Below are 5,975 nucleotides of genomic sequence, written 5' to 3' on the forward strand. Positions count from 1 at the left end.
TGGTACATCTGTGGCGCTGCTTCTAAGTTATGTGTTATACGTGCAGCTTCTCTTTTTTTTTTGTTATATACAATACATGAGCATGTTATTAAGAATGAACCTACACACATCCAGATGTAGCTAAATAATATATTGATTACCAACTTCCATCCTGTTGTTAATTTGGGGTCCTAGTCTGTGTATGAGTAATGCTTCCTTAATTCTTAAATTACCCAAATTTCTTTCAATGGCCTCAATTATGACTGTTATGCTTTTGTCAGTGTTCCAGCATCTACTACATCACACACACACACACACACACAAGGGGGTGTTGAAAAGTTCCTGGCTTTAAGGGTATCGTGAAAGGCCAGGCTTAGAAAAACTGAAGAACTGCTGCAATAAGCATGTGAATGTGAGAGGGGAATATGTTGAATAATTAACTTATGAATGCTGCTGTATTTTCTTTTAACCAAAGCCAGGAACTTTTCAGTACTCCTTTGTATATCACACATACACACATTCATACATACATAAGGAAAGACCTTGCAGAGTCAACCCCACTCTCTAAGCAACATATGTATTAGTCAAAACAGAACTAGTTTATATTATTGGATGCAAGCAAAGAGTTTTCATTCTTCTATAGAAATATCCAATAAGAAATATAAAGAAAAAAGCTAGCGGGCTCTCGCTTCCAGCTGTTGAATGGTCATCGACTCTATTGAGTTCATCCACCTCTTGACAGTTTGTTTTGTTTTTCATCCTGCAGGATGTCCAACGACAAACCACTTCCTTATCAAGCAAGCTTAAGTAGGTCGCTAGTTTAGTGGTCGACAGCCCGACCAAGCGACAGGTTGTACTGGGTGAATGTTACCAATAACACGAAGGGTCTTCTGTCAGCTTTTCAATCAAGAAGAATTCGAAATCTACCGCTGGATTTTGAAAGATATGCTTAACTGCATCGTTGCTTACAAATACGTGAGTCCAGGTTTTGATATCGAGTGGAACAAAAGGGTTAATCGACTGCAGTCTCGTTTATAAATGGAGGTAACTCTGCCGTGTAATTTCGCAGATAACATGTAATTTCGTAGCCAATGTCATTTGACCAGGCAGTTTAAGTGCCAGACTATATAGCAATTCTGCCGGGAAGTTACCTAGACCTTCCTTAACAGTGGTATGTAAACCTTGTAACGCAGTTGGCGGGGCTTCTAACCATCTAGCCAAATCGGAATGTACTTGTAAAGCTGTTGATGAAAACGTTCTAACATCAGAGGTGAAGCCAGGTTCTAAAGTTAGGAAGAATGAGCACATAAAAAAAGAGGCACCGCGACACATACCAGTTTTTAACTCATTTCTTTTATATTATGCGAAATATTTCATTAGTTGTAATATACGCAATTTTATTCTACATTAATTAATTTCATTATGTATGAAACTTATAACTACTGATATAAGTGTGACGTGAAAAAGATGAAACTACTCGGGATCGTCCAGTGTCAAGAGGTTATAATGTTAGGATTTGTTTTGGTTTTTCAGATGTCAGCAGACACTAACACAGGAGACTGAGCAGATAGTTAAAAAAAAAAAAAAAAAACACAGGAAGTTGGTCAAATAAAATAATGACTCCACGGCCATGTGGTCGACAAAAATAGATTTGACTTTTATTGCACAAGTGACCTAAACAGTTTTTAAAAACTGTTGAAAAGACGCCAATTTCGAAAAATGTTCTTGAGAGAACCGTCTCTCCCCTTGCTCCCCTATTAGCTATACCACTGTCTATCATTCCGTTATACTTGGGTTGATCAGCGGTATTGCGAATTCGATGTGTACCTAGCAAGTCAGATAGGTTGGCGAAAAGATTTGATTTGAATTGACGACTTCTTTTGGTTGTTATTGTCATAGAAGTACCAAAACGTGAAAGCCATTCGACCATTAGGGCTTTGTAACTGCAAAGAATGAAATGTCTCTAATCGTTATGGCTTCAGATCATCTAGAAAAACGGTCTATACAGGTCAATGCATATGTCAACGGTTTATGATCAGAATAACTGGTGAAGGTTTCTCCTTTTAAGAAATGTCGAAAAATGTTTCAAGATAAATAAGTGACCAATAATTCTATGCGGAAAGTACTATACCTCGTTTCTGCTGGTTTGAAACGCTTGTAAAAAAAGGGTAAGAAGTTTGCCAAGCATCTCGAACAAACTGTGGCAGTACCCCCTCCGATTCCAACATCAGATGCATCTGCTATCACTGGTAAAGGAGCGTTTGGTATCGAGTGGGCTTATAGTGTAACTTCTGTAAACTTTTTTTTCTTCTTTTTGTTTTTGATATAATCAAAAGATTACAATCCAGCTGGATTTAGAGAAATAGTTCCTTTTTTTCTTTTAAGATTACGTAACAACTTTGTTAGTAGAAATATGGTCTCTGTACAGTGCTGCATAAATCTTCTATTGAAGTTAATGAGACCAAGAAATTCTCGCATCTTCTTTAGCAATGCAGATATTTGTAATGGCATCTATTTCTTCCGTTAACGGACGAATTCCGTCTTTATTAGAAATATGTCCCAAACACGCTATAGAAGAAACGCCAAAAAGACATTTATAGGGGTTAATTACAACACTGAACAATCTAATAACAATCTAATAAAATAATAACAATCTAATAAAAAGTTGTTCTAAGTGTTCTTCGTGTTGCTCCCACGTAGGACTAGCAATCAACAAGTCGTTCATATATTGAATATCGAGGGAATTGCTGCTGGGCGAGCTTATCTGTTAAAACCTGAATTTTATCTTCTGTTGTCTTAATAAAATATTGCCAACTCAGAAAAAATAGAAGAGACGAAGGTAGGGGGGATAAGCTTCTACATTACCAATATTTGAAGAGGAAATATTCATAATAAAATCTACCAAGTCGATCAATTGGGTGGTCGAGCTCTGCTATCTTTTAGGCGTTAAAATGGCTTGCACGTTTGAAGGGAGGCACAAGAAAAAGTATCGCAACATTGACTCTTCAAATGGATTACCCTCCACTAATTCTCTCATTCTTCTCAACAGTTGAAAAAGTTTCTTATCCCCTAAAACCTCTTTGTGAAAGAGTGGGTGAAGACATTACTGTTTGGACGTGGAAGTATGTCGCAAAATTTCTGCTTTCATACTTTGATAGGATGTAGAGTCGGGATGGTTGGTAATCGATCTTTGACTTCACTGCTTAAGGCAGGAAGCAAAACACTGACTAAAAGGTGAAACTGACGCGTGTCCGAAGAAATTTTATTTGCTGCGAAATTGACTTCGAGTCGAAAAAACTAAAGGGAAGGACCTTCAGTATATGGAGGTGACGTGAAGAACAAAGCAGCTTGAATAGCTAAGCTATCACTATTTACAGAAGAAAAGAACGAGGCAGGTGAATTCGCCATTCTTTTTGAACGGAAATTATTTGGAATCACACTAAAGAAAGGATATGAAAATACCAGCTGTTAAGCGAACTCAGGAAGGTTCTGAATCAACTTCCGCTCCGGAATCACTTTTGAGACAAGAGACTTTCGTCTGTGTTGAAGGGTATACCCAAAATATGAACTTAATATAACAAACAGTATTCTCAACATCATAACTTGCAGAGGCAGGGGTTGCGATGGTAAAAATTGTATATGTGACGGCGTCTGAACCCTTTAATCTTTTCTTCCCGTCGTGGTGAGTTTATATTTACGTATTTAATGAGTATGGTTTGTTTTAACGGCTTTTGCTGGCTATTTCTGAGTCGAATATCATCAAATGTGGAAGAGATGAACATCGGTTGTCACCAATTGTCGGAATGTTGTTGGCAGGCTGCGTCATCCGTTCTCACGAATATATTACGGTGCTTCCTCCATGCTGCTGTGGTAGCTGGTTGAGTTAATGAATGAAAAATATGCTTCTTGGCCGCATGAAGAAGTAACTGAACAACAACTGCGAACATTTAACAAAAGAATTTATTGTCGCACATAAAAACAAACTGCGTTGGCCTTTTATTATTATTATATTGCTTTGCAAAACAGAATTTGGAAGGCTTGTAAAAGCGGTATCAAATTCAATAGCTTTTGTAAGTGACAGTAATTACTTCGAAAACAAGGCTGTTTGATCAAAAGGTCGATTTACCCAATGTATGATACTGTAGAAAATACCAATTTTAAAAACTTCCCAGTCACATCAGAATGCACCTGTAAATATGTAATGTGCTGCTCAATCAGACTTCGTAACTGTTCAATCAGACATACAGTTGTTTGTAGAAAAAAAAATGGATGTGTAAAGATATCAACAATAATTTAATTATGATGACTGTTTCCTTTTATCTTCTACATAACACGGAAAGTATGGTCCTAGTGCCACAAATAATTTTAATAAAAAAAGTGCATGTAGTTCAACAGATTGTGAACGTATTAGTTTGGAAATGATCAATCCCTTTGGAAAAATAGCAAGTTTTTAATCATTGGTAAAAGTAGGATGCACATAAATATGTTGGAAACATTTATTCGTGTTTTTAAAACCAGTTGAATGTTATATATGGTGCAAACAAGTATATTAATATATATTTCAAAGGACCGAGTACAATGGAAAAAACTCTCGGCCTTTGAGTAACTTTTGAAAGTTTTCTTCCGGTTAATATACGTATGTATGTATGTATGCATGCATGCATGCATGCATATATGTATGAATGTATATATGTATGTGCATGCATACATATATACTACATACATACGCACTCATACAAAGGGGGAGAGGGAGAGAAAACGAGAGAGAATTAGATATAAATATAGATTTCCACACCCATTCAAATGTGTGTGACATGTGCGTGTCTGTACAGATACATACATACACACATACATACATATACACACTCTATGCATATATATGTGTGTGCATGTATATATATGTGTGTGTGTGTATACACATACTGTGTGTGTATACACACACATATGTATACACACAAACAAACACACACACATATATAACACTATTTTGGGAGAGTCATTCTGCAGATAAAAAAAAAACACACTATTATAATTCTGTTAATTGATTTTACAAAGTCTTTAATTACACATCTGTAACGTTTTCACGCAGGGAACTTTGCACTGAACTGATTGAAAAGGTTACATATGTGTAAAGAATCGCTTGACTAACTACTTAAATGTTAAATGTCTGCATGATCAGAGCTGACCTAGGGTTACATAACAACAACGACAGTATTCACTTGTAGCATCTTCACTCTTAACATTATCACAATCAACACCAATACCTGCTCACATTCGCCAATATTCATCTACTTCTTCTTACCACCACTTTTATTAACACTTATCAACATTCTCCGACACTCTTCTATCCAACCACCACCACCATTACCGGCGACGAAATTATTATCTCTAGCAAAAACAACACCGCCATCACTATCACCACTACCCCAACAATAGTAGCTAACACCAATACCACCACCAATAACAACAAAAGCAACAACAAATCAACACTAACACCAAAATCAGCTCCACCTCCGCCAACAACACGAGTGACAACACTACCACGACCATCATTACCCACCACCACCACCAACAACAACAACAACACTCATAGTCTTGGAGTCGTTAAGAATGATTGATTAACGCTTGGATTGCAAGAATCGATCAATCCCAGTCATGAAGGAAGACTGGCATTAATTTCATGGGAAGGACGGACTATGGTGAAGACAACAGCTGTGTGACAAAAGTAGAGGGAAGAGATATACAGAGATATATCGACAAAGAGAGAGAGAGAGAGAGAAACACAGACAAACAAGTAGAGAAATACAGATCCGAGAAGGATGTGGTGGTGGGCACTTAGAGCTAGTCAAAGATTTACGAGGTGCAGAAGAAAGAAAGCAGACAGACAGACAGATAAATAGATAGATAGATAGATAGGCGGGCAGGCTAAAAGACAGATAGGCAGACTGACAGAGACAGACAGATTATTGCAAAGTACATGTAGGTACCTCTATGTG

Source organism: Octopus bimaculoides, chromosome 4 (genome assembly GCF_001194135.2).
Source record: "Octopus bimaculoides isolate UCB-OBI-ISO-001 chromosome 4, ASM119413v2, whole genome shotgun sequence".
NCBI lineage: Eukaryota > Metazoa > Mollusca > Cephalopoda > Octopoda > Octopodidae > Octopus > Octopus bimaculoides.